Raw genomic sequence first — 23,892 nt, forward strand, 5'->3', positions numbered from 1 at the left:
TCCATTAAGTTGCAAACAATCTATGCTCTTTAAACTATTATTCTGCACAGCAAAAGATACAATCAACAAAGTAAAAACCCACGTGAACTCTTTGTCCAGAAATGTGTATTTATTAGCTATTAGCCCTCCTTTCACCCCAATGAAATTGAAAAAGGGAGCTTTTATCAATCAAAACTCTGAAAGCAATCAAAACTCTGTAAGCCATTGGAACATTGGGCAATACTATAGGGAGACCCCCTGAAACTATTGCTACAGAATAAAATATGAAAGGGGTTGTCCCTCCAAAGCCAAGGCTCGTTGTTCCCCACTGAGGACCTGAACGTTCAGAATTATGGAGATTAACCATAGCTATGACTGGTACGAGGGTTTGGGCTGGAGAAAGTGTTATAAGTAAATCCACCTTGTCACCTCGAAAACTAAGACAACAGATTGATTTACACTACTATTTCCACACGGCGAAAAATATCACTATGGCAGTTGTCAAAAGGTCAATTCAAAGATGGGACAGTAAAGATTATGAGGACTTATACCCCCCTGTTGCTAATGTCCCCCCACCACCTCTCATACAACCTATTCCCCCCACCCCACATTCACAAAAAAGAGTACCATCCCAAAATATATATACTATCTATATGGAGTCTAACAAAACTATACTGCTTTAAAGTTGTGTTAAAACACCATATATGTTATTAGTAGGAAAGATGCATATTAGTTCAAAAACCAACATAATTACCCATGTTAATTGTTACTTGTATACTTGTACTGACTCATCCTTTAATCAATATCATAGTATTTTAATAGTCAGAGCCAGAGAAGGTATTTGGCTCCCCATAGCCTTACATAGGCCTTGGGAATCTTGTCTTTCTGTCCATGTTATTAACAATATTCTATAAAAAATTCTTAAAAGGAATAAACAATTTATTTTTACATTAATTGCAGTAGTAATGGGCTTGATTGCTGTTACTGTGACTGCTGCTGCTGCTGGAGTTGCATTACATTGATCTATACAAACTGTTCATTTTGTGGATAAATGGCAAAAAAAAAAATTCTACTCGGATGTGGAATTCTCAGTCAGGTATTGATCAAAAATTGGCCAATCAAATTAATGATCTAAGACAAACTGTTATATGGATGGGAGACAGAATTATGAGTTTAGAACACAGATTACAAATGCAATGTGATTGGAATACTTCTGATTTTTGTATAACTCCGTTCCAATATAATGAGTCTGTTCACAATTAGGAATCAGTAAAACGCCATTTACAAGGAAGTGAAGATAATTTAAGTTTAGACATAAGCACACTGAAAGAACAGATTTTTGAGGGCTCTCAAGCACACTTCACTGCTTTACCCGGTGCTGAAGTTTTAGATGGTATCTCTGAGTGGTTATCTAATCTCAACCCCATCAATGGGTAAAATCTTTGGGAGGATCCACTATCATTAATTTTGTTCTGGGTAGAATTTGTGCTATTGGTTTATTGTTCATGTGTAAAATTGGAAAAAATATTCTTCAATCCAATCATGATCAGCACCAAGCTATGATTGCTATGGAGTTTCATTTAAATCAGAGAAAAGGGGGAGATGGAGAGAGACCCCCTGAAACTATTGCTATGGAATAAAAGATGAAATGCTCCTGATTATTATAAATACAAAATTGCATGCAGGATGGTGTAAAGACAACGCCAGGTTGGGCTGCCGGAATGAGCCGACAGCACGTGATGTGCTTCCCCCTGCAGAGAGCCTAAGAACGGACGTGCAGTCAGGGAGGTTTCACATCACCAAGATTCCTGTCCCAGAAAAGCAGATGCTCATAGCACTGGCAACCCTTGTGGAGAGCCTATAAATGGATGCATGAGGGGTGCCTGTTTATATGCCCTTATCTTGCCATGGCTCTTTTAAGCCTCTTTAGGGTTAAGGCATACTCCCTTCTGAGAATTTCTGGTCTAACCGGTTGTCTAGCCTCACGTCCTGTTTCTTTGATTGTTTGTAACCAGATTTTGCTGCCACTGCTGATTAGTATCTTGCTAATCAGAGGTTATGGAAAGTCTGTGTTTCTGTTTTAAGGCTCTGTTAGAAATTACTGATGCACACACTCTATTGTAAATTCTTATCTCTGTATACTGTACTTCTGCATACAGATATTATGTTTAAGAATTACTCTATCCCCATGTGACCATCTCACCTCATAATCAAATGACCCTAAATCCCTCACTAACCTACCCCCGCCCTCACTAAACTTAATAATAAATGCTGGCATATCCAGTGCATTGGTGGCATCGCAGGACCAGAAGGCGGTGACCCCCCTGGACCCAGCTTTCACTATCTTGTATGTGTCTATTATTTCTAGACCTGCTGATCTGCCTGGAAACAAAGAAAGAGTCCCATTGCATTGCGGGTTGCTGGCCAGATCCCACAATACAGTACTGCTTTAGAAACAAAGTAACAGAACAAAAATAAAAGGGAATAGAATTCTCCACTTCTGTATAGTGGGTGGTGGGCAGGGGAACACTGAGATCTGTAGAGAAGAGAGGCTCCTTCATTGCATGTATAGCGGGGTGTCAGTGCCCCACAGAAAGCAATGGTCTCCAGATGGAAGCTGATGGACAGATGCTGGAAGCATTGGCAGAGCATCCTCATGCAGGAAGCAAAGAACTTTTGTGGACACAAAAAAGGTAAGTCCCAGCAGGAAAATGCTAAGAAGCTGGACTCACCTCAAAGCTAGTCAAGACCTGCTTCTGAGCATATGTGATATTCTTTTGCATCCTTACTCCTGGAAAGCCCCTGAATCCAGGGAAGACTTGACAGAAAACTAGAGGTTTTACAAAACCATGTTGGAATGTAATATTTAATGTTTGTGCGACTCAAGCTACTTTGTCAGGAGACAGGATCACAGCATGAGTAGGAACAAATCATAATTTTTAGCAATTTTTAACTATATATATATATATATGTATGTATATTTATCAGAATTACCTAGGAGCCAATGCTTAGGGCCAAGTCCTCAGATATTAATAGATTTTAGTATAATTAATTAAAAGTGACCCCTACAAACAAAGGAAGCAACATAAAAACTTAAGGATATTCTTGCTTCTAACCAAATGCTCAGGAGTGAGTTCCAAACAAGTGGTTCTGAAAATTTTTCCTTCATCAAGTAAGGGATAGCTAGTAATGGGAGCGATAGGAAACAGGTGGCATTTAAATGTTTAATCTGTTCCACCACTCCTGCCTGCTTATTCAGCTTCATTTTACTTTCATCTTCACTGTTGTAATCCAGCACAATACTCCTTGCTTCGGTCATACTATTCTTCTGAGTCCTTGTTCAAAGTCATTTAGCCTTCGTCACCTGCAGGGACTGTAGCTGCCAGGTGCCACTGGAGCCCTGCTTCTCAGTCTTGCTGCTCACTGGAGGAACGGCCAAGCAGCTGGATGCATCTTTTCAAAGCAGCTGGCACCACGGGAAATAGCACATACCACCACTGCTTTCAGCTTCCCTTTGCACGCCAAGTCTGCATAATATTGGGCTTAAAACAAGTACCCCAGGAGGATTATTATTAATTAGGAAAATCAAACAATAAGCCACTTGAAATCAATTTCCTATCATGTAAATGTTACTTTACAATTGAAGCATAATATAAGGAATTGGTTGGGGTGATGGTTTTGGCCTGTAGCTAATTTTGATTTTCAAAAATTTTTTTTTAGCATTTGCTGCATTTATCACTCTTGGCATTAAAGAAAATGCTTTTAATTTTTGTTGTTTTGTAATTACTTAATACATATGTGTAGCTGTATCTTAAACATCAGTTTTCTCCAGAGACTGGATCCCTGAAAATATTTTGGAACAAGATTAAATGTTTCTATCAAACCATATTGTATTAAAAATAATGTTTTTATGCAGAAAGTGGAAGGAGAATGATGCTTATTGTCGATGTATTTTGTCTGAATCAATACTTTATTAAGTGCTCTCCATTTATCATAGACACTACATTAACTGTTAGATCCATGTGCTGATTTGAAACACATGACCTTCTGCTACTAGGTTGAATGTTTTTCTCCCTAAGAACATGTCTACCCAGAACCTCAGAATGTGGTCTTATTTGGAAAAATCATCTTTGAAGATATAATTAATTAAGATGAGGGCCACTGGATTAGGGTACCCCTAAATTCAATGATTGGGTCCTTATAAAAAAAAAGTAATTGAAAGACACACGGAGAAGAAAGACATGTGGAGATGGAAGCAGAGATAGGAGTGCTGTATCTCTAAGTCAAGGGCTACCAAGGACTGTCGGCAACCCTCGGAGAGTAGGGAGAGTCATGAGAGTTTTTCCTTCAGCTTCTTCAGAAGAAACCAAGCCCACCAACACCTTGAGTTCAGAATTCTAGCCTCCATAACTGTGAAATAATACATTTCTGTTGTTTTAAAACACCTAGTTTGTGATACATTTTTATGGCAACTCTAAAAATCCAATACAGATTGTGGTAATGGGGAGTGGGGTGCTGCTGTGACAAATACCTAAAATTGTGAAAGTGGCTTTAGAACTGGGTAATGGGTAGAGGCACTGATAGAAAAAGTCTAGATTGCTTTGAAGAGAAGATTGGTAGAAATACAGATGTTAAAAATGATTCTGGTGAAGGGTCACATGCAAATGAAGAGGAAGGTAGAGAAAACTATCATCTTAGAGAATATGCATAGCATTATAAACAGAACGTTGGTAGAAATATAAATGTTAAAGATGCTTCTAGTGAGGTCTTGGAAGAAAATGAGAAGCATGTTATTGAACACTAGAGGAAAGTGATTCTTAATTCTTATTACAAGGTGGCAGAAAACTTAGATGAATTGTGTTCTAGCTGGGTGGAAAGTGGCAGTTGTAAGCAAGAAACTTAAATATTTAGCTGAAAAGACTTCTGAGCAAAATAAGGAAGGTGTGACCTGATTTCTTCTTGCTGTTTATAGTCAAATGCAGGAGGAAAGATGAGGAAGCAACTCTTCAACACAAAGGAACCAGAACTTGAATTTTTGGAAAATTCTCAGCTGATCCATATGATAAAATATTATAAAGCATGTTGGGCTGGACTATCTTTTGGTGAAGAGCTTAGGTGTGACATTCATGGAGCCAATTAATTATCTCAGCAAAGACTAGGAATAGGCATGGGATTATCCAGGAAAAACTGTGGAAAATTCTTCTACCTAATGGTGTGGATCTCCTTCACATACACAGAAGGCTGGTATGCTTTTAAAAAATGTTATACCAGCTGAAATACTGCCAGCCAGACTGAAAAAGACAAAGGTGGGATGAAATGAAGGAAGAATAACTTCGAAGGTAACACAGAAGATGTGGCTAGTGGAGCCTCCATCACAAAAGACAGAGCATAAAGCCACAGAGGATAATTCTCAGGCTGTTATTTTTATATTTATTTATTTATTTATCTTTTAAAATGAGTTTTATTTTTAGTTGATGTGTAATCATTGTACATATTTATGGGATACAAATGGATACTTTAATATATATATATATAAAATGTGTAATGATCAAATCAGAGTAATTAGCATATCCATCACCTCAAACATTTATCATTGTTTTGTATTGTGAACATTAAATATAATCCTCTCTTCTATCTTTAAAAAAAATACACAATAACTCATAGTTAAGAATATTCACCCTGCAGTACTGCAGAACATCAGTACTAATTCCTTTTATCTAGCTATAATTTTGTATCCATTAACCAACCTCTCCCTATCCTCTCTCCCTCCTACATTTCACAGCTTCTAACGCCCAAAATTCTCTCTCTACTTCAACGAGCTCAAAAAAATATATTTTTTATCTCCCACGTATGAGTGAGAACTTGCAGTGCCTGACTTATTTTGCTTAACATAATGTCCTCCAGGCTCATCTATGTTGTTGCAAATGACAGAATTTCATTTTTTATGGCCGAATAATATTCCGTTGTGTGTATATACACTACATTTTCTTTATCCATCCATTTGTTGATGGACATTACATTCATTCTACATATTAGCTATTTTTTTGATCTTTTTAAAATTTTACTTTTAGCTCTGGAATACATGTGCTGAACATACAGGTTTGTTACATAGGTCTACCTAATGAGATTTGCCCTGATGAGTTGTGAACTCACTTTAGATCAGTGACCCTTTTATTCATCTGTATTGTTCCTTTCAGAATGGTAACATCAATTGTATGGCTGTCCCACCATTGTATTTTCGAAATAGACAACTTGTTTTCTGGTTTTACACATCCATAGGAATTTTGCCTCAGGATAGATTATAGCTAGAGTCTCAACATCTCTTGATTAAGGTAATTTTTTTTTTTTTTGAAACAGGGTCTCACTCTGAAACCCAGGCTGGAGTGCAGTGGCATGATCTCAGCTCACTGCAGTCTCGGCCTCCTGGGTTCTAGTGGTTTTGGTTCCTCAGCCAGCTAAGTAGCTTGGATTACAGGAGCACAGGACCACGCCTGGCTAATTTCTATATTTGTAGTAGAGGGAGGGTTTCTCCATATTGTCCAGGCTGATCTTGAACTCCTGACCTCAAGCGATCTGCCTGCCTTTGCATCCCAAAGTGCTGAGATACAGGCGTGATCCACCATTCCTGGCCGATTAAGGTGATTTAAGTGATGAGATTCAGAACTTTTTGAGTTAATAATTTTGGATTAGAATTAATGCTGGAATGAGTTTTAGGGATGTTGTGATGGAGTGACTCTTGCAAATGAGAAGATGTGAATTTTGGGGAAAAAAGAGGATGAACTATGTTTGATTGAATAATGTCTCCCCAAAATTCTTGTCCACGTGTAACCTAAGAATGTGACCATATTTGGAAATAGGACCTTTGCAGATGTAATTGATTAAGATTAGATCATACAAGATTGAGGAGATCCCTAAATCCAATGAATATTTCTCTTACAAGAAGGTCATGGGAAGATATGCAAGGAAGAAGTCCATGTGAAGATGGAGGCAGAGATGAGAGTGATTTACAAGTATCTACAAGCCCAGGAACACCAAGGATTGCCAGCAACCACCAGCAGCTAGGAGAGAATGCATGTGAGTTACTCCCTCAGAGGCTCCAGAAGGAACAAATCTACTGACGCTTGCATTTCAGACTTCTAGCCTCTAGAACTGTGACAAATAAATTTCTGTTGTTATTATCTGCCCAGTTTGTGGTACTTTGTTATGGCAGTCCTAGGAAACTAATACATCCCGTTAAAGAAAATATGCAATATAAGGACATTTTATATTCAGTTTAATTGTACTGTAACACCAACATTTTTGCCTTTGCTGACTAACATTACTGAAAGCAACTAACACTTGTTGAACATTTACAAATTTCTAAGCAATATACATTAATAATCCTTACAATTACTGAAGAATTGGCGTTATTATTTCTAGCTTGCAGATTAAGATATTTTTGTGAAAAAGGGGCAGGAGTCTGACGGTACTAAGTAGGAGAGCCAGTATGTTAATTAATTTCTATTTAATTCCAGTGTTCATCATCTATCTATTAATTTACAGTGAGAGTAAAATGAATTATTCTAACATATAACAAAATTTTAAATCACACTGAACAATAGAAAGAGCATTTACCCTTTATCAGTGTGCAATCTATGTGTATTTAATTTTCTTCTCCAAGCCTGCTAGGTGTTGCCCATTGTGTCATCAATCAGGATGAGTTTACAAATTCATTTAGAAGTACAGGCACATTCAAGTGTGCCATATAGTCAATTTCTTTTTCAATGAACGTTCTCTTTGACACCTCAAAGCTTTTATGTTTAAGCAAGCCTAATGACAACACCATTACTTCAGGTATTGACCAAAACTTGTACACGGAAGAGCAATAGAGAGGTTCTCCTAAAGATACCATTACAAAGTGGAAGCAGCTGAACAAATTCATCACTCTCTCTTTCAAGTAGAGTTTTCCCTTTACCTGTGAACCTTAATTATAGACTGACTTACAGCAAAGTAATACTTACTTTTTTAATAGGAGCATCTGTTATAATAATGGGGCCAGCAATAGTGGCATGACAGTTCATTAAATGTATAAAAGAGTGTTTGGTTTGAGAATAGAGAGTGTGTGGCTCATCTGAAACTTAAGCGGCATCCAACACTGGGATTTAGACCTACTGGATATTTCAGGGGGATTTGTGTATCAGAAGACTTGATATGCCTTTTGAGTGAGAATTTATTTTAAGGAATGAGAAGGACATAGGAACAGGCCTCCTTTATTAACAATACTTTAGTTTTAAGAGGAGAGGTGTGTTAGTCTGCTAGGGTCATCATGATAAAGTACCAAAAACCGGGTGGTTAACACAACAGAAATGTATTTTCTCACAATTCTGAAGGCTGGAAATCTGGGATGAGTATTTTCATAGGCTCTTCCTTCTTTATATGACTATGACAAAATTTCCCCTTCTGATGAGGACACAAACCGTATGGCATTAGAGCCCACCTTAGTGACCTTATTTTAACTTAATCATCTCTTTAAATACCCTATCTCCAAATATAGTCACATCTGAGGTAACCAGGGGCTAGAACATAAATAAAAGAATTTTGGGGGAACACAATTCAGCCCATAGCAGAAAGGATGAGTCTAAATGCAATATTGTATGTACAGAAACATTAGTCACTATCCCAAATGCCCATACATTTATATCTATTTCCTCTGGAGGGGTTGAGGGAGGTAGACTATGAAGTATCATAATAACTGTCTGATAAATCCTAATAGCAAAAGTGGGAGTCATTCTTCACATCTGCGTTGAGCAAAGTGCCCATGAAGAATCTACTAGGTTGAGTGCTAAAAATACTGAAGGAGTAAAAAAATTTCTGTTGACACCAGCAAGAACTTGTTCCCAAATGTTCCTTACTGTACATATTCCTAAATTCGATTGATAAAAAACTGCTAACCATAAACTCAGTCCTGCTGTTCTCGCATCTTCTCCCATGATTAATACATTCTCAATATCCTCACACCTTTTAGGACTTTGAATAGTTAAAACTCACTGAAAAAACTGTACTTTTCCTGACCATCCTCAATTTTTCTTATAAAGCCTTTAAACTTCTTGCTCTCCATAAAACAGTCATGACCCATTCCCATGTTTCCATGTTATAAAAAAGTTTTGAGCTAATGACTTTTTTTTTTTTCTACAAAACCACATTGGCTCTCTGAGATATCCTTTGGATCAGAGATAGAAGTTCCTGGCAGAGGAGGACACAGTGAAAAACCCACAGAAGATGTGACAGTGCCAGTGTCAGCGGTAGAAGTTGGGAAAGGTGATTTCAATGTCTGGTGGTAACAGCCATGGGGAACAGGGTGTAAATTAAAATGCCTTCCTGCAGTTTTAAAACAGAGTGATCTTAGCCGTGGACATTTCTATGGAAAGTTGAATCTGGAGATGAAAAGGAGGGCAGGATCCGTGTGTTCCTAAGTATATATAAAGCAGCCTTTGGGAATATATACGTGATTTAGGAAGCTTTAGCAGGGACTGAGGTCTCAGTGACAGCAAAGTGAGGAGACAATTGAGATAAATGAGTTGTTATTATTGATTGGGCCCAGGGCAACAGCTTTGAATTATTCCAGTGAATGATGCATTCTGGAGTTGTGTTCCAGTGGGAGTCATTCACACCCTATTTTGCAGAAACTGTCCTGCCTGAAACAGTGAAAATGTTCATGTCTATGAATAATGATGCAATTTTAGGTCCTAATGTGGGTTAGCCTAAAAATTACTTAGATGTGCATATTAATTTGCAGTTTACAAAGTATTTTCAAATATATAATTATATTTTTATATTTTTTCCTTATAAATGATATTAGGTAAATATTATATTGTTCATATCTAATGAATAAGGAAATTGAAGGGTCATTTTGCTGTTTCTCTTATAACACATTGTAATTGCACAATTCTTAGCACATAGTAAGTGCTCAACAAATATTTCATAACCATGGAATCATTCATGCATAATATAGACTTGCAAAAATATGTGTTCCATACAGATTTAATTGTGTTAAAATAGATGCTTCATCTATTTTATGACAACTGTACTCATGGTCAGCCTCACCAGTAAGAACAATAAAGATTTGCCTGTGTTTTGCAATTTCATAAAGACAGGAAAGACTTCCACGTTCCCAAGATGCTTATGGGAGCCAGATAGTCAATTAAAGATGTGACATAATTTAGTACCACACTCAACTGTAAATAAATAATATTGATTTTTTTTCCTTCTAGAAGAATGATAAGAGGAAAAAAATTATAAAAGGACCTCCTCATCTCAAGATGAAAATCCATCTATTTATTTAACACATGTGTATTGAGCACTTAATACTATTCTTGGTGCTGATGAATCAGCAGTTGGAGGAAAAACATCTCTCCACTTAGAGAGCTTAGGTTCTGTATTTAATTACCTCTCTTTAGGGTTTGCATTACAGTGATTTAACTTTGGAAATTATTATCTAGTTACTTCTATGATTTTATAGTGGAAGATAGTATATGAGTCATGACTTGTCCCTTTGCAAATGATAGAATCTGAACTAAAATGGGCTTTAAAAAAAGAATGTATTGGGCAAACATGGCTGAATATAGAAATTCATATTTAATCAAGTCTTATTTATATTAATATATAAATTTATATTAAAATGACATTAATTCATATTAAATCATTGTCTTTCCCATTATCTATTATATTTTCCTTTGCATTGCTCTTATTTGCTGACCTGCTGTCCGCATTGGGAATTTCAAACTTCTCCGGGGTTATATTTTACTAGTTTAGTTACTCCAGGGGAAACAACATCTCTTTTCTATAGCTCTAAAACAATGTTTCAGGTATGACTGTTACTGGTCATAATTGGCTTATTCGTTCATTCATGAACAAATCACTGCCATACAGGCTAAAGCTTCATCTGTTAAGCCAGTAACAGGGACTTATCGTCATCTAAACATTAACTCCTGAAAAATTAAACCTATTTTCCCCAAAGAAAAATCATGTTTTGGCTTGGCATGGTGGCTTACACCTGTAATCCCAGCACTTTGGGAGGCCGAGATGGGCAGATCATGAAGTCAAGAGTTGGAGAACAGCCTGGCCAACATGGTGAAACCTGTCTCTACTAAAAATAAATAAATTAACCAGGTGTGGTGGCGGGCACTTGTAATCCCAGCTACTCAGGAGGCTGAGGAAGGAGAGTTGTTTGAACCCAGAGGAGCCAGAGGTTGTAGTGAGCTGAGATCGTGCCACCACACTCTAGCCTGGGTGACAAAGCAAGACTCCATCTTGAAAAAAAAACATATGTTTTATTACCAAAATAACATTGGATTGGATGTTGCACAGGCAAAAGGAATAAAACCACATTTAAGCATTCAATGCATACTGAAATTCAGTGACTTTTCACAGAGAAGTTAAGTGACTTTAGAAATAAAGCCAAATTTGGTCCTGAGATTCCTGAGTCTTAGGCCAGAGTTTTTCAATTATACTTCACTGTCAGTTTTTATTATGGAGAGTAAGTAAGATCATGAGCTTAATTGTTCTTTGAAAAAGTAATAATGTGCTGAATAAATGGTTATTACATATAATCTCTAGGCAATATTCTTGAAAGCTCCAGATGTCCTGATTTAATTTGTGCATTTACAATTTACTTAATCTGGAGAGAGATATTATTTATTTGGAAAATATGCATTAAGTGGATATTTTATGTAATGGGTCTTGCTAATGACCACTTGGAAATGATAATAATCTTTTGGTTTAAGACAATGAGATATTTTCTCTAAAGGCTGAGAAGTGTTTGGTCAATGTGTCTATCCCAATACGGACCTCTTATGTCTTTATAGTGTTCACTTGGTCCAGTCATTCAGCTCTTTCTAGACTCTGAGCATTATCAAACTTCAGGATCAACTCCCTGGCTTGAGAGTGGATGCCAGTAACTCTTTCCCAAAGCTTCTGACCTCCTTTTTTTCCTAGGGGAAATCATTCCTTTTTTATTGCTTTCTCTGGAGGAACCACATCTCCTATCTCTTTAAAAAATATATCTTCTTTTCTGGCAAGAGATATTTATGGCCTATTAAATCCAAATTTGGAAACATTGATGACCTTAAAGCTAGCTCTTTTCTTTATAAAAGAGAAGACTTAATATTTAAAATTTCTGCAGAATGAGGAGACATTTTTTGTTTTATCTTTTTCAAGACAGAAAAGCAAAGAAAACAATATAGCTACATTTTCAAATTAAAACTGCTTAAAGTATCCAGGCAGAATTGCATGTTATAGTTTTTGAAAAATATAAGCAATTTTTATTGTAAATTAAGAGGTTTTTAAGAAATATACTAGAAGTTTAACATTTTAACATAAACATATCCCTTATAAAATATTTATATAATCAAATAATCTAAAGGAAACACCTCTTGAACAATTATTCTTGCTATATATAACTAAACCTTGACAAGCCAAAACTTTAATGAAGTCAGCAATCGAGTTCTGAATATTTAAAACTGGAAGTGACATTGAAAATTGTCAGGTCTTATAATAAATTTTAAAGGTCAAGAAATTGAAATAATGAAGTATGTACTTAAAGATATCAACTTTTCAGTTATGTTACAGTATATATACTGTTCAAGTTTGTTTAAAGTATTTAACTATTATATGCTGTTGTTTTGTTAACTTTTTTCATTTTTCCTAAAAATTAATTAAGATTGTATAATTGTTTAAAAAGTATATATTGTATAATGTAAAAACTTCAGTTTTCTAGAAATTGTTTCCTTCATTTTTTTGAAGAAATCTTCCAATAGCCACAGCATTTATTTTTAAAATTTTTCTAACTTTTATTTTAGGTTCAGGGATACACATGCAAGTTTGTTGCATGGGTAAATTGAATGTCACAGGGGTTTGATGTATAGATTATTTTGCCACCCAGGTAATAAGCATAGTACTCAATAGGTAACTTTTTGATCCTTACTCTCCTACCTCCCTCCACCCTCAAGTAGACTCTGGTGTCTGTTCCCTTCTTTATGTCCAATGTTTAGATCCTACTTATACATGAATATATGCAGTATTTGTTTTTCTGTTCCTGCCCACACTGTATAGTAAGTGAAAGTGGAAGGAGCTAAAACTCAAACCCCAAGATGGATAGAAAGAATGTTCACAGCAGTGGATATTCATCAGGGAAGGAATCCAGGTGAAAGTAAATAAAAGCTGTTTCTAACAAATGATGTCATTCCTGCACCTCAAAAGAGCCAACAAAAATTACTCTTTGAAGGTAAAATAAACTATTTAATATCAAAGCATGAAGAAACTAAATGTCTTCACCACAATAATAGCATCAAGATGGAACCAGCTAGAAGACAGGATTAAATGAAAAATTATATGTGTAACCTTAATCAAAGGAAATAGCTTGCTCTGTGAGAATGAAAGAGAAGAAAATGTTTGTATTTGGTGGTGAGGGTAGGGAGGAAAGAACTATACTGTTGCCTATTGTCATTGACAAAGAAAGAGTAAAGGCTCAAAAAACTCAAATGTGAAATCCTGGATCAGAGGCAAGTCTTGTTAGCCTGAACCACATTCCTGCACCACCTGCTGAAATACGAACTTCCTGTAAAAAAAGAGTTCCAGAAAAATAGGTGGAGGAAGGGCCTAAGATTAAAAAAAATTAGGCTGTAACTATACTTATTATACTATATCATTACTATTGGACAAGTAAAACATCTTATGCCTGAATATTTATTTTTGGATTTTAATAATTAGATACAAATTTTTATCACTAGATAATGGTGAATGTAACTTCTGAAGGCCTTCCTTACTGAAGATAAGAAAATCTGGACCAAAAAAATCAAACAAATAAAGATCTACTTGAAGATATTGAAGAATTGACACTAAAGTAAATAACTACTGGGCCATTCTTCTAAGGAGGGTGAGTTTCCAGGGATGTGTACCCTTATATTGGGGGCACCTTTTCTCCAAAAGACAATTGTGAATTGTAGAGGTGTTTAAGGGCACATTTGATCACGCTTGTGCCTATAAGGGCAAGGAGTCCAGAAGCTGACAAGTGGGATCCTTACTTGTCTAATTCTTACTCTTACTTTCTGCATAAGCCTCCAAAGACACCCACTAAAGATTATAGGAATAACTTGAAGATATTACAGTTTTTATTCCAGACCACCACAATAAAGTGAATATTGCAACAAGGCAATTTACATGATATTTTTGTTTACCAGTACACATAAAAATTATGTTTACACTGACTGCAGTTTATTAAGTGTGCAATAGTATTATGTATAAAAACAATGTAAATATTTTAATTAAAAATACTTTATTGCTAAAAATGCAAGTGATCCTCTGAGCCTTTAGTAAGTTGTAATTTATTGGCAGTAGAAAGTTTTGTCTTGATGTTGATGGCTGCTGACTGATCAGGATGGCAATTGCTGAAGGTTGAAGTGGCTATGGATATTTTCAAAAATAAGACAACAAAGAAGTTGTCTGCATCAATTGACTGTAACATGAGATTTCTATGTAGCATATGATGCTGATTGATAACACTTTAACCACAGTAGAACTTCTTACTAATTTCTTTTTTTTTGGGAGAGAATATCACTGTGTCTCCCAGGCTGGAGTGCAGTGGTGCGATCATAGTTTACTGTAACCTCAAACTCTTGTGCTCCTGCAGATCCTCCTGTTTCAGCCACCAGAGTAGCTAGGGCTACAGGTATGTACCACCATGCCTGGCTCATTAATTTTTTTTGTTTGTTTGTTTTTAGAAACCAGGTCTCATTATGTTGCCCAGGCTAGTCTCAGTCTCCTGGGCTCAAGAAATCTTTCTGCCTTGACTTCCCAAAGTCCTAGGATTATAGATGTGAGCCATTGTTTCTGGTCCCACTGGAATGTCTTTCAAGACTGGACTCAATCTTCTCAAACCCTGCCACAGCTTGCTCAACTAAGTTTACATGTTTTTCAAAATCCCTTGTTGTCATTTCAACAATATTCACACCAACTTTACCAAGAATAGATTCCATCTCGAGAAACCGTATTCTTGACTCCATAAAAAATAACTTCTCACTGGTTAAATTTTTATTATGAGATTGCAGTACTCAGTTGCATCTTCAGATTTTACTTCTAGTTCTCTTCCTATGTCCACTACATCTGCAATTACTTTCCCTACTGAGGACTTGAACCCCTTCAAGTAAACCATAAGAATTTGAGTAAATTCCTTCCTATTAACATTAATATTTTGACCTCCTCCCATGAACCATGAATGTTCTTAAAGACATCTAGACTGGTAAATTCTTTCCAAAAGGTTTTTAACTTACTTTGTCCAGATCCATTAGAAGAATTACTATCTATGGCAGCTATAACCTTAAAAATGTATTTCTTTTTTATTAGTTTTTAATTTTTAAGAGTACATAGTAGGTGTATATATTTATAGATATGGTGCATAAGATTTTGATAACATTTGCTTTACAAACATTCAAATTATACTTTCAGTTACTTTAAAATGTGCAATAACTTATTGTTGACTGTAATCACCCTGTTGTGCTATCAAATACTAGATCTTATTTATTCTAATTATAATTTGTACCCATAAACCATCCCCACTCCCCCACCCCTCTATCCTTCTCAGCCTTTGGTAACCATCATTCTTCTATCTTCATAAGTTCAATTGTTTTAGTTGTTTAGCTCACTATGAGATAAATATAACAAAGAGATTAAAATAATTTAAAAGAATCAAGCAGAAATCCTGGAGCTGAAAAATGGTATTGACATACTAAAAATGATGACAATATAACTGGAATGTTTGTAACATAAAAAAGGATAAATGCTTAAGATGATGGATACCACATTTACCATGATGTGATTCTTACATATCGTATGCTTGTATCAAAATAGTTTATGTACTCTACAAATATATACATTAACTATTTACCCACAAAAATTTTTTAAAATGCAATATCTTGGGAGTACAATTAAAAAAAACAGAATCGACCAACAGGAGACAATATTGATGAAAATACCAAATGGTTTTCTTCAAGCAGAAGTTGTGTAATATTTAAAGAAAAATCACAGATTTAGGACAAATGACAACAATAAATGTAAGGGAATCTAAACAAACATAGATTATCTAAAACAATGATCATGTCATTTGAGCTTAAAATGAAAATTAAATTAAAATACATGCAAACAGCAGTCTATACATTGAGAATGTGGCAAATGGAATTGAAGTGATTTAAGATTCCTTCATTATATGGGAAGAGGGTAAGTTGTCATAAATATTATATTTTGACATGCCAAGAATAGATTTTGCAATCTTTAGGGAAAAGACCAATTATTTAAAGAACATATTTCTTTAACACCAGAGAGAAAAGAAATGGAGAAAAATATAATCCCAAACAAGGGAAACAAATAATACAAATAATTACTTAAATTACAATTTAAAGCTTGGTAAAAATAAATGCAATTATATCAGTAAGCACATTAGGTTTAAATGGACTGAATGCTGTACATTTTTTACCACCATGCCTGGATAGTTTTTTTAGTTTTTGCCGAAACAGGGTCTGGTTGTGTTGCCTAGGCTGATCTTGAAATCCTGGCGTAGGTGATCCTCTTGCCTCAGCCTAGGAGTATAGGTGTAAGCCTATACTTACACCTATAAGTGCTAGGAGTATAGGTGTAAGCCACCAAGCAGCCTGTCTTTTTTTTTTTTTTTTTTTTTTTTTTTAGTAATTAAATTGAATTGAAAAGAAACACTGAAAATAAAGTTTCAGGGCAATAAGAGCAAAGAACCAGTGAAAATTAAAGATTACAGAATAATCCAAGAAAACAAAGCAGACACTAACTAAAAGAATGCTATTGTTGCTTTAGGGACAGCAAAAACAATAGGCTTTTAATAAAATACCTTTACCAAAAATAATAAGGATACATCATAATGATAACAAAGCATAATTCTTTAAGATATAATACTTCTAAATTGTATATACAAATGAATATATTCTCAAACATATAAAACAAAAATTGACAGAACTAAAAGCAGAAATAAAAAAATATAGAAAATTAGAAAATGTAAATAAAATGATTAGTAAATTTAATTTAAAAATACAGACTATCCAACAATAGAATGTATTTTTATTAGCTGCAACACTTATAAAACACTTTCTGGGCCGGGTGTGGTGGCTCACGCCTGTAATTCCAACACTTTGGGAAGTCGAGGAGGGCAGATCATTTGAGGTCAGGAGTTCGAGACAGCCTGACTAGCATGGTGAAACTCCATCTCAACTAAAAATATGAAAAAATTAGCTAGGTGTGGCGGCACATGCCTGTAGTCCCAGCTACTCGGGAGGCTGAGGCAGGAGAATCATTTGAACCCAGGAGGCAGAGGTTGCAGTGAGCTGAGATTGTGCGGACTGCACTCCAACCTGGGCAACAGAGCAAAACTCCACATCAAAGAATTAAAAAAAAAAAAACAAAACCCATATTCTAGTTCATATGATAAGGAAGGTAATAAGAAAAATATTTCAAAATTAAAAATACAATTTAGCTGGCTGTAGTGGCTCAAGGCTGTAATTCCAACACTTTGGGAGGCCCAGGCAGATGGGAGGATCACTTGAGGCCAGGACTTCAAGGCCAGCCGAGGCAACATAGAAAGTCCCTGTCTCTGTTAAAATAATTTTTAAAAGTGCATGTGTGTGTGTGTATCATGTAAAATATAGAAATATAAGTACAAATGAATCAGAGTTCTTTAGTTTGTATCTATGCTTCTCTCTCACACATGAATTAATGTTAAATGAGAGTGGTTTGCAATCTTTAAACTTAGAAATTCTTCATTCTCAGAAAAAAGTGATACTTTTGTAATTAGCATAAGACAAAACTTTTCTCCAAGTTTTTATTTGTATTTTCTTTTAGAAACACACTATCATTACAAGTTATATCTTTGGCATAACTTTCTCTTGAAATATGTAATAACACATGTTGGGTGATATATTTTGGTCTGAAAGTTGAATCAAGGGTTGAATCAAGGGGTAATACAGGAAATCAAATGTTAAAAAAAAGTTTCCAGAGGCTAACCGCAGCATGAGGTATTTAATAATAAAATGTTGACATCTAAAAATATTATATTTATAACTTAAACATCTTACTAAAAATAAGACTCCTAGGTCCAGATTTTTGTGCTGGTAAATCCTATAAAATATTTAAAGAAGAAATAGTATAACTTTTACAGAACCACTCCTAGATAGTAAAAATATATATATATAGGAATTCCTTGTTTCTAACATCATCATAACCTTGATGACAAAACCTAAGAGCATTATAACCCCACTTCACTCATGGAAATAGAAACAATGTCATAAGGCCAGGCACTGTGGCTCACGCCTGTAATCCCAGCACTTTGGGAGGCTGAGGCAGGAGGATTGCTTGATCTTGAGCTCTTGAGCTCAAGAGTTTAGATTGGCCTGGTCAACTTGGAGAAACTCCCTCTCTACAGAAAATACAAAAATTAGACGTTTGTGGTGGCACATGCCTGTAGTCCCAGCTACTCAGAAGGTTGAGATGGGAGGATCACCACTTGAACCCAGGAGGTAGAGCCTATAGTGTTCAAATTTCCATTTGTTTCATACTTTTTAGTTTATTTGAATAAATTGCCATATTCCTATATTTTAAATTTTACAAATATTTAATATTTAAAAACAATTGAAATTATGATTTCTGTCTTTTTGTTTATTCTTTAAAATTAATTTTTGGAGAAACCTGGTTTCTCCTGCTATGATTTCTGACACTTGAGATTTTGCCATTGCATCCTCATGGTATAATTTAACATGTTCTTTTGCCCTCTCTATTTACTATCAATCAGAAGCTAACAAATAAACCACATGCTAATACCTGTAAGAAAATATAAATGGCTATACCTTGTGTGAATAATTACTAATGTGTATAAATTAAAGGCATTATTCATTAGATAAGTTTTCATTAAATTGGTAAGATATGCAAGATCTATCTATGTCCATTAAAAAGATATCTGTTCTATTTTCTTGTGTTTTTTTTTTTTACTGGCATCTTGTAGATACAGAACTTTTCATTAAGACTTAACATTCTGACAGACTGATCTCCAGTGAACAAAATATACTCCATTTATATTGTAATTACATTTAAGTAGAAAATTCAGAATTTGAATTAAAAACAAATGGCACAGAAAGATTTATGTTTCTCATTTGTACTTTTAAAAGACAAGTACAAATTTTGGAACTCAATTATTTGGTATTTTACAGTTTATTTATATGCTATAACTGAGCTCTAAAGTAATTTCACTAAGTTATAATATCCAACCATATATATAACTTTCAGAAATTTTTGTACATTATTCTAAATATCGGCATATAAAAATTATGTAATATGCTATTGATACCATGTAAAACAGACAACAGTGAAGATTTTACAAAATAAATAAAATGTGTTTCCTATATATACATATTGGATGAGCAGTTTTTAGAATCTTTTTTTCCTAATAGCTCTTCAGTAGAAACAGAAATAGCAGATGGTGAACGAGCTCCATATGTATCCACCACCTTTACTCAAGTGCCTGGCAATGCTAAATGTTTTAGTTCATTTACATTTAATGTAATAATTGATTTAGTTAGATTAAAGCTTATCATTTTTTAATGTTTTTTATTTGTCACATTTGATTTAGGGGTTTCTTTTTTTTATGATTTATTTTGCATTAAATGAGGTTTTTTTTTTCCTGTACCTCACTTTAACTCTTTCATTATTTTTAGCTATGATTTATTTCATATTTTGTGGTAGGATTAAAATATCCAAGCTTAAATTATCACAGTCCCCCTTAAAACTTTAAATTAATATTTTACCACATTACACACAAATGTGAAAATCAATATAATTCCTCCTCTCTTTTGTGCTATAGTTATACAATTTATTTCTATATATTTATAAAACCAAGAATACAATGATATTATTGCTTTATTAAATTTAATTTCTATTTTAAAATAAGAAATAAGATAAAAACTTTAAAATTAGTTCAAATATTTACTATTTATAGCATCTTTGTTCATTTTTTAATATCTGAAGTTTCCATATATATAAATTCCTTTTAGTGTGAAGAATGTTCTTTAACATTTCTCATATTTAAAGTCTGCTGGGGACTAATTCATTGTTTTTGTTTTTCTAAAACTACCACTTTTAAAGGATATTTTTACTAGATATAGAATTCTATCACCACATGGTCTGATATCCAGAATCTATAAGAAACTTCAGCAATTGAACAAGCAATAAACCATTAAAAAAGTAGGCAGAAGATAGGAACCGACATTTCGCAAAAGAAGATATACAAGTGGCCAGCAAACATGAGAAAATGCTCCACATCATTAATCATCAGATGAATGCAAATCAAAACCACAATAAGATACCATGTCACATTAGTCAGAAATTGCTATTATTAAAAAGTCAAAACAGATGCTAACAAGACTGCGAAGAAAAGAGAATGCTTATACACTGTTGGTGAGAATGTAAATTAGTTCACCCACTATGGAGAGCAGTTTGGAGATTTCTCAAAGAACTTAAAACAGAGCTACTATTTGACTCAGCAATCCCATTACTGTGTACATATCCAAAAGAAACAAATTGTTTTACCAAAAAGACACACACACTCACACGTTCATCACAGCATTATTCACAATAACAAAGACATGGAATCAACTTAAATGCTCATCAATGGTAGACTGGATTAAAAAAATGTGGTACAGACACCATGGAATACTACACAGCTATAAAAAAGAATACGATTATGTCCTTTGTAGCAACATGAATGAAACTGGAGGTCATTATTTTAAGTGAATTAACACGGGAACAGAAAAGCAAATATTGTATGTTCTTACTTATAAGTGGGAGCTAAACATTAGATACTCATGGACATAAAGATGGCAACAATAGAAACTGGGGCTACTATCGGGGGAGAGAAGAAGGAAAGGGTTGAAAACCTAATTACTGGGTACTATGCTCAGTACCTGAATGATGGGATCATTTATACCCCAAACCTCAGCATCATGAAGTATATTTAGGTTAGCAAAACTATACATGTACTCCCTGAATCTTAAATAAAAGTTGGAAAAGCAAAAGAATTCTGTCAAGATATTTTTTTTCTCTTTAGTACCTTAAAAATGTAGTTCATATCTTCAGGCTGTATTATTTCTTGTGAAATGTCTGAATTGTTTTTATTGTTCCTTTGTATGTAATGTTTGTTTTGACACTAATTTAAAATTTTAAAATTTGTCTTTGGTTACAGAAACTGACTGTGATATGCCTACGACTGATATTCTTTGTACTAATAAATTAACATGTTTTATCAAATTTAGAAAATGTTTGGACGTTATATCTTCAAATATTTTTATCCTTTAATAGCTCTATTATCTGGGAGAGACACAGATGCACACATTTTCTACAGCTTAATTTTACATAAGAAGTCACTGAAAGTCTTATCATTGTATTTTTTGTTTTTTCCTCTTTTACTTCGGTTTGGATGGCTTACATTAACCTGTTTTTAACTTCATTGATTATCTATTCTGCAGTGCTTAATTTCTTGTTGAGTTCATCATTTTTGTTATCATAAGATAAAAGCTTAAAAACCCAAGAAAAACAACTCTTTTCAGGTGCAACAGATAATTGAGATCAAGGGGCAAACTACTGCCCCCAAATCTGGTGAGAGAGGCATACAGAGAATGACATCTTACTGGAAACCGAAGTTCAACACTGGAGCCAGTGGTATAGAAACATTTAAACTGTAATTGATGAATTATAGGAGGCGTAATTTGAATTAGTTTAAGAATTAACAATTTCAGAGAGTCCAGTCTTAGCTGGGCCACCACACTTCTAAGTGTTTTATTTCCAGAATCCCACTGGGTTCTCACCTTAAAGATTGAATAAAAACCTCCTCATACATCCAATAGGCATAGGAAAAAGTAACCACTTTGAAATATGTCCAGAGAATTCTCTTTTTTGTTGTTCTGTTCTTGATAACGACAATGAGCCCTCTCTCCAGCCCAGCCCCAGCTTTCGCCATGTAGCCTGAACAGAGCAGAGATTAGAGGAAACTGTAACTTGTGAGGAATGTAATTTAACCTTTAAAAAGAAGGAAGTTTTGTATATGCATATGCAAAAACATGGATGGACACGAAGGACATTATGCTAAGCGAAATAGTAACAGAAAGATAATTGCTGCTTGATTATGCTTAGGTATCTTAAATAGTCAAACTCAGAAACAGAAAGTGGAAGGCTGACTGCCAGGGGCTGGCTGGTGGGGGAAACAGGGAGTTATTAAAAAAAATGTCAGTTACACGAGATGACTAAGTTCAGATAATTGCTGTACAACATTGTACTACTTAACAATGCTGTATTGTTAAAGCATAGTTACAAATTTGTTGAGAGGGTAGATTTCAAGTTAAGTGTTCCTAATGCAGTTTTAAAAAGTAAAGATATTTACTTATAACAACAACAACAAAAAAAACAACGGCCCTCAAGGAAAACTACTTTACTGGAGTATTATCTGAAATGGAGAATAGCAGCCCTGTCTATGCTTCCTGTATCACTTCAGGGGAATAAACACGCTGAGGATAATTTCAAAAGTCATATCTCAGTGGTACAGTCTCACCAGCAGGTTAAAATATAATCATAGGACTACAGCTTCTTTCCTTCTCCAACACCTACAACCACTTCAGTGAGATTTCTGTACAATAATAGATTATTACTACTGAAAGAACTACAAGTCTCAGTCTTTTTTTTTTTTAAAGAGGTCTCTAGGGACACCCAAAGATAACAAAGAAAACAAAAACTAATACACCAGAGGAAATTTTAGTTTCTGACACCCACAGCTATTGCAGGCAGTATACAGCCTAACTCCTACGCAGACAAACATAAAAACTCACACTCAAGTCTAATTTACTCCAGATCTATTTTGGAACATCAGACCTAGCTTAAGAAAACAAAAAACAAACAAGCAAAAAACTATAACACATACTAAAAGACATAAAACACAGTTTGTTGTGACAGAGAAAGCATTACAATAAGACTTAGAAATACATGGAAATTATCAGACAATTTAACTATGTAATCAAAATTATACTTACATAACTATGTATGCTAAAATTACTCAAGGCAAAAGTGAAAAATATGCATGAATAGATGTGTAGCAAAGGCAGAGAAATTGAAACTCTAAGAAAGAATTCAAAAGAAAATGCTAAGAAAAAATGCTATAGAGAAATAAAGAATATTTCAGATTGGTATAATCGTACACTGCAGATAACTGAGCAGTCATTTTGAAGACATGTCAATAGAAACTTTCTGAACTGAAAATTAAAGGCAAAAATAATGAAAAAGATCAGAATATTCAAAAGTTATGAGACAAATAAAAAATACTGTATGCATAATAAAATTATCAGGGGAAGAAGGAAGAGAGAAATGAGCGGAATAAATATTTGCAGTAATATTGGCAGAAAAAATTCCAAAATAAGTGACAAACCTAAACCGCACATCTAGAAGGCTCAGACAACACCAAACAGGAAAAATATCAAAAAGTCTACACTTAAGCATGTAATATTTAAACTGCAGGAAACCAATGACAGAGAAAATCTTAAAAGACGCTACAAGAAAAAGAAAAAAAAAAGCAACAACAAAAAACAAAAAAAAACACCTTACCTGTAGAGGAAGAAGAAAAAGACTGTCATTGGTCTTCTCTTCACAAACCATGCAATTGAATGGAGTAAAACATTTAGTATTAAAGGAGGAAAAAACTTCCAACCTAGAATTATTTACCGAGTAAAATTATCCTTCAAAAAAGAAGAAATACTTTCTCAGACAAATCAAAACTGAGGAAAATTGTCACCAGTAGACCTGCCTTGCAAGAAATGTTAAAAGAAGTTTTGC

At 34.5% G+C, this 23,892-nt stretch overlaps 1 long non-coding RNA gene across 1 annotated transcript in view; it reads left to right on the top strand.

Moving 5' to 3' along the window:
- LOC117979812 (uncharacterized) overlaps positions 1-23,892 on the top strand; it is a 442,597-nt gene that overhangs the window by 340,498 nt on the left and 78,207 nt on the right. The window contains exons 8-10 of the long non-coding RNA XR_010111693.1: positions 6,920-7,053; positions 9,174-9,276; positions 13,746-13,891. This is a non-coding gene — a long non-coding RNA (uncharacterized LOC117979812). The remainder of the gene's footprint in view (positions 1-6,919; positions 7,054-9,173; positions 9,277-13,745; positions 13,892-23,892) is intronic.

Source organism: Pan paniscus, chromosome 2 (genome assembly GCF_029289425.2).
Source record: "Pan paniscus chromosome 2, NHGRI_mPanPan1-v2.0_pri, whole genome shotgun sequence".
Lineage (NCBI taxonomy): Eukaryota > Metazoa > Chordata > Mammalia > Primates > Hominidae > Pan > Pan paniscus.